Genomic DNA, 6,913 nt, shown 5'->3' with positions numbered 1-6,913 from the left:
AGGCAAAGTGAAATAAATTCGCCGCACCGTTACATAAACTAGTTCACTTCTTCTAAGTGTTCTTTCGCGCTCGGCAATAATCCTTTCGCCCCGGTTTGCGACAATATTAAATTAATTTCCAACGTGACGAATAATGTGTTCTGTTGGACGAGTTATTTTGTGCGTTATACGGCATGGTTTTGCTGTCCCATTATCTCTCTTCTGCGCGCATTGATACGCCGAGCGCAGAAGCTGGCGGTGAATGGGATGGAAGAAGAGTTCTTGTTTTGTATATCAGTTTCTGTCTTTTATGTATTTTTGGTTCAAATTCACGCGAACAAAGCGAAGATTCCTTCTGTTACACTGTACAAAACTTTAGGGCGCTAAAGGGAGTAAATTCATCCGCGGGATAGGGTTTTAGTGGTGAAATGCTCGGCTGTTTGTAGATATATATTTAAATAATTGGTGAGTGTGTGTGTAAGTGTATGAAGATCGGGGTTTGACTGCTGGAGGAGTGTGTACGAGGGTAAGTGCACCTCGGTTTTTTCATCTTCATTTTGTGAACTTTTGGAAGCGGTGTCTTGGAACTCTTTTCGCGTTCTTTATGTGATTGTGCTGGTAGTAATTTGAGTGGATGTGAAAGCGCAGAGGCAGCGCTGGGGGGTTTTGTTAATTTCTCTTTATTTTAGGAGTTGCAGGAGAGAGAGTGCGGCTGCAGTCAACGAAACGTTATAACTTACAGCCGTTACACAATAACGCCTCGAATGGCACCGAAACACCCTATAAACGACACTTGGTTAGCAGAGCTGCGTGAAAATGGATGAAAATGAGATTCCAGCGCGTGCCGTAGTTTTCACACCAAGCCATCAAACAGTCATGGGATGCCATTATAAATGCACTTTGCGCTTACGTTCACATTCACAAGAGCAAGGGACGAGATCTCGAGCAATAAACATGATCAAGTATGTGTGTGTGTGTGTGTGTGTATCTGTACTCTTGATGTGTTGAGCTCGAGCAGCTCGCGCGGTGTTGAGCTACTATTATTGTTAAGAGCCGCTAGGGCGACAAGACGTGATCATGAAAGATTTTTTTCCCAGTTCGTGTTCTCGGCACCACGCCTTGACATATCAGCACAAACGCGAGTTTGCTGTAATAAAGTCTGGTTAAATCTTCTCTCTTTAATCTGTGAGGAAAGTTGTAGGCCCTGTGTAGTGAGTTTGATGTGTGATTGTGTGAGTATATAAAGTGATGGTGCTGTTTCCGGTGTGGATGCGCTGGAACGCTAATGATGCTGCTGCTGATGATGATGATGATGACCTTCTTAAGCTTTCAGATGGCGCTCGGTCCGCTTTAACGACCGGGCCGTCAAGAGCTGCTTTCTCACTCTCTCAGTGCGTTTCACAAAATTGTGTGTCTTTTTTGTATTAGTGCTGTTTTAGTGATTAGCTCAGCTGGTACTGAATAGCCGTATGGTTTCTCATTAAAATCACACCCTGTTTTTGATCATTTTTTGAACTTGAAATGGCTACATGTACCAAGTTATTAAAGAATACAGGATTCTCTTCTCTTCAGTTTCGCCATGTTTTATGCATGTGTAGCTGTGCTCTTCCATTATCAACTATGTTGACTGTACAGCCATTTTTTCCTTCTCCCCACCTGCTTTTTTCTGCGATGAATTCATCCTGTAAAATACTTGACGTTTCACCCGTAATGTGCAATGAACTCATTATTTATGTATGCATTATCAAACAATCCAATTTCATGCTTTTGTTTGAAATATTGCTTTTATTTTTAGTTTCACAGTTATATATACACAGTTGTATATGTTGTATCAATAACATGTAAAATGCCAGCGTTTACCTCAATGTTAGTGCTCTTCTCACTGCATGCTGCCATCATGTTACTTTAACATAAAGATGGTGAGTGGATGCCAGAGTTTTTTATGCCAAGTCACTTGACCTGAGTGGTTTCAGGGCCCCCTTTTCAGCATTTTTTTTCTCAGACATAAGGCCCACACATTCACTGCCCTCCCCCAAACTTCCCCCAGGAAACAGGACCCATTTAGGGATTAAACATGTCATAGATACTCACGAGATGTATTCAGTTAAATTAAATATATGTTCATGCTCTCAGCAGTACAGTGACAATGTCCAATATAATATAACCATGAATGAATTTTCTCTCAGAGTAAATGTTTACTGCTAAAACGACGCCCTAAAATTTGTGATAAATAATTGGATGTTAGTCCTCAAACATTATTGCAGTGTCTCAACTCTCAAGTTACTGGAATAGGCTCCAGAATGCATGGAGAATGGATGTTCTGAAGAGTTGGCTTCTAAACAGATAGACTAATTGGTGGAGTGATGCAAAGGTTACAAAGACGTCATTAAATTCCAACCTGTCAGTTCCGACAATTTGGCTAATCCTATCTCTCTTTCACCTCATCTCCATTTTGTTTTGAATATTTCTGCCCTATATTAATAGAGTGCTGCAGTAATAATGTATTTTGACAAAAACCCAATAGGATTTTTCCATTGGCTTTTGGATTATTGCAGAAAATAAGCTCTGTTAACAACAAAAGTTTCTCATAAATAAACACTACTTATATGAATTTTGAAGCCTAAATACAATTGGCAACAGTAAAAAGCTAAACATAGGCTATACAGCTTCTGAATCTTTCGGTCTTAAAAAAAAAAAGATGAATGTGATGACATTTAATGTCCCAGACAACCTCTGTAGTCCGATTTAGCAATCGACTTTTTCAACACACCAAAAACCTTTAAAAAAAATCACTAGGGGCTATTACTGATGTATTTTGTTGTAGAATAAAATGAGAAAATATCTTGAGTGTCAACCACAGAACTTACTTCAGGCATTTAATCAAAAATCCATTTAAACAAAACAAAACAAAAACATTTACTTGAATCGGACTGATCCAGAAGTGCAAAAATGCTAACTTATTTCAAGGTTGTGGGCTACAAAAGTATATCATCCCTGCAGCACTCTATTAACATATATATTATTATATTAAGTATTCCATAAAAAATTAAAGCAATCCGTTCACCTTCATCATCATGAAGGATTATATCAATATGTGAACTTAAGAAATTAAACATATAGCCTGCTCATATATGAGTGAATTAAGTGTTAATTAAGCAATTCCATATGTAAGAGAAAACTGCTTTGAGTGGAGGCCTTGAAAGTTTGGTTAAATTTGATTAGGTTCAAGTGCAAGCATAGGACAGAGAATGAGAAAGAGTGTATCATGTTCCTTTTCTCTAAGTAGTTCTGAATTACTTCAGCCTGTTTACTGAGCCAACAGGTGAGGGTTTGGTGCGCCAGTCTGATCAGGCAGGTGTGTGTGTGTGTGTGAGTGTTATGGTCACTTTGGCTTGTTTGCCCTTACTGAATACAGAAGTCCCAGAAAATTGCCCTCATTTGCTCTGCTGTTCTGCCGTGGACACTTAATGCAGGATCTGATATTCTTCATAGGAAAAATATAATACCTTTTGTGGGTTTCTAAGGTTCGTTATATCCATTTTTATATTCCTTTGCTTAAATACTGTCCTGAGGCAGATACATCAGTGACTGGTGCAACTACAGATAGAGTGAGAAGCTCTTAGTGTGTGGAGTGCCCATCTGGTAGTCTCTGCTTTCATTCCGATGAGAAGAGAGTGATGATCTGTGGCAGAGACAGTGACTGATTCTGTGACACACAAGTACAGAGAACAAAAAATAACAGCTCAGACAAACCAGAGAAAGCAGGAAGTGAGTGAATTTGCACTGGCATCATTAATTCAACTCCAAAGACGTATAGAGACAGTCCACTTGTACATCGATGAATGAGGAGAAATTACAATGTTCAATAGTGCCTGCCATGGCTATAGTCCTACAATTTTTGATGGAGGCATTAAGGCTGGGCGATATGACGATATTATCGTATATCGACGATGTCTCGTAAGTATCGCGATGTCAATGTCAGCAGTCAGGTAACAGACAATTATCGACATTATCGGGGGAAAAAATGACAAATGATAAACCTAGTAAGTTGCAAAAAATATTTTACATAGCCCCATAGTCACCATACAGGTCTTTTTGCATGCAAGAATTAAATAATTTAGTAGGAGGGTTGGGAATCGAAAAGCTATTCCAATTTCGGAAATCAGATTAGATGCGTAAGTTCAGGAATCAAATTACTTCTTATAAAATTACATTTCGATTCTGCTTCTCGATTTCTGTATGCCCATTTATTGTGATTTCAAAAGATTCAACTGCAAGGAGACGAAATAGAACTCGCTTCTGCACTCGCGCGCTGTTTTCTGTGCTGCACACACACACACAAAGCGCACGCACTAAAGCCGCCTCTCACTGGACTGAGCTCTCTTTCTCGCATTCTTACACATTCGAATGGACAAATACACACAGAATTATATCAAAATATCCCATAAATACAATCGGTTATGTCGTAAAGAGTGAACGTAAAGAGTTGAGAAAGAAAACAAGGGTGTACTGGATCCGTGCATTGACAGCAGCCGCTGCCGCCAGTCATTAATGGTAATCAAAGAACAAAAGAAAAGAAAATCCCTCAATGATCTTGACTGAATCACTCTTGTAACCTCAGTCTATATTTTATTTGCCTGTTGTTCGGCGCTGACTACTGTAATGGCAACGTGCATCTGTATATGCGATTATTTTGGAGATGCATTCCAATATAATCGATCCTTATTTAGGGTGCAGGCCTATTCTATTTTGATCTGCAGTTTAATAAAAGTTAAACAGAAAAAAAGAAAAGTAGCACTGCATGTGTTTCTGAATATTTATTTAAACAGACTGTATAATGATGAGAACCCACAAACATGAGTTATACATAAAATACGCAAATTCATTCTGCGCACATTTCAGTGCAATATTTTTACAGATTTTTTAAACCGTGTATACAATATAATTATGTTTAATTAAGCTGAGATATAGCACTATACATTCTTAATTAATTTGCAACAAAACTATAAAGTTTTGTTGCAACCGTCTGAAGACATTATAGTAGGTCTATATCTCAGTTCGCCCCTCAACATGCACGTGTTCGGAGTTTCGGCAGCCCAACACTGAATATTGTATTGTGGCCGTTGTATTTTGATTAATAAAAAACAAATTATAAAAATTACAATACAAAAATGAAATTGAAATTACCCTGCTTCTAAATAAATAAAGTAATTATTTTTATTTAGTTAAAAACGGGCCAAAAGAGACCTCCGAAATATAGGCTACCAGAAAGGAAAAAAAAAAGTTTTTGCTCAGAATTCGTTTTTAATCCCTGCATGATTTTAGTCATGTATGATAAATATCAAATAGCCTACGTTATAGCTTGACTACAAGTTTAAAAACAAAGGAAATTAAACTTACCATCATGAAATGTGTCTACACACGTGATAATACCAAAAAGAAAGAGAAACATTGGAAATAGGCATATTTTATTCAAGACGTTATTATATGACATCAACATGCATTTATCATTCTTACAATCACCACCAGAATGTCAAACTTCTCCATAATGACTTTAAAATTGGTTTCTATAATTTTTCCTCAACAGTTCTCCTCACAAAACGAAATTCATTTCAAACACAAATTTGATAAGAACAGAGTGGAAATTATTAGCAACACCAAAATAACAGCAAAGCTAATGTTTTCTGTTAGTTTAAGCACAAGCTACGAAAAGTAAAACCAAACTTTGTGGCAATAATTAAGACCAAACTGAACATGGTGTGTGTTTATGGTGCATGTCGGCAATGTTGTCTCGGCGGGGGCGGGGCGTGGTGGAGGAGGGGCTTAGGTAGATGATATTATCGGATATCGCGATATTTTCAAAGGCGATTATCGATAAGATATTTTTGGCATATTGCCCAGCCCTAGGAGGCATTGCAACTCTCAACATGGCAGCTGTTAAATAAGCCAATTGCCTGTTTGTTTAGTATAGAACATACTTGTTATTGGCTGAAAAATACCCTTTTGAGTGAGTTGGCCTTAATAAGCACAATTTATGATTATATTTCTGATTTGAATTATGTTAAAGAAATATAGATTTCGGTCTTTCCCAATACAAGATAATAAAGCTGGAAATAGCCAATATGGCCACCAAGTGAACTGACTTGTCTTCAAGGGACTATGTTGCATCTCTGTAAATATGCTGACATTGTACTAGCTACTTATTTTTTTGCCCTGATTTACAGTCTGGAGAAGCTGATGCTAGTTACCGAAAGTCAGAGCCAGTCTGCAGATTTGAGTTGACAGATTCCATAGAATATCGCGTAGTGTATGATGGTTACGCTTTAATTCCATCCAGTCTGAGGAGATCAAACATGTTTGATATTTTGAGCCGATTTTAGAACACATATTGTTTTCATTTAATAGCTTCTCCAAGCAACAGTGCACAATTTGTTGTGATCGGAACGACTTCAAAGTCTGGTAGTGTATGATCCTCAGTTGTTTAGTGTATGATGGACAGTTTTTCCTCTGGGACTATTACAAAGTTGGTAAGTATATGATGCCCAGTGTTTTAAAATCTGTTCCGATTTTAAAAGTCATGTAGTGTATTCCAGCCTTTAGATACATGCTTTTTAGGGGACAGTTTTTCATAGAAGCAGTTTGTAGTTCTTCCATTTCAGGAACCTTAATTGAAAGCAATAGTTCACTCAAAAATGATAACACTGTTAAAAAAAACCCTCTCTGTCTGAAAAAGGCACACAGGTTTGGAACAACATGAGGGTAATGATGACAGAATTGTTATTTTTGGGCTGAACTATTCCTTCAGCAAATAAAGAAGCATAGTTTTATTTTCCAGTAAGCCTCCAATTTGTGTGTCCTCTCAAGATAGGATTGAATCTTTGCATGCAGCCTAAATCTTTTTTCCACAAAGCTTCCACTTTATGTTGTTCCTGCT

General features: G+C 37.7%; 1 protein-coding gene across 4 annotated transcripts in view; it reads left to right on the top strand.

The window, feature by feature from the left end:
• The first annotated feature begins 250 nt into the window (after positions 1-250).
• The window catches only part of LOC107656174 (PHD finger protein 21A-like), a 26,819-nt gene continuing 20,156 nt past the window's right edge, over positions 251-6,913 (top strand). For all 4 annotated transcript variants that reach the window (XM_016443909.1, XM_016443911.1, XM_016443908.1 and 1 more), the window contains exon 1: positions 251-505. The gene's annotated coding sequence lies outside the window, so the exon portion shown is untranslated. The remainder of the gene's footprint in view (positions 506-6,913) is intronic.

Source organism: Sinocyclocheilus anshuiensis, unplaced genomic scaffold, assembly GCF_001515605.1.
Source record: "Sinocyclocheilus anshuiensis isolate Anshui unplaced genomic scaffold, SAMN03320099.WGS_v1.1 scaffold1429, whole genome shotgun sequence".
In the NCBI taxonomy this organism is placed as follows: domain Eukaryota; kingdom Metazoa; phylum Chordata; class Actinopteri; order Cypriniformes; family Cyprinidae; genus Sinocyclocheilus; species Sinocyclocheilus anshuiensis.
This window is presented reverse-complemented; position numbering and strand designations above follow the sequence as displayed.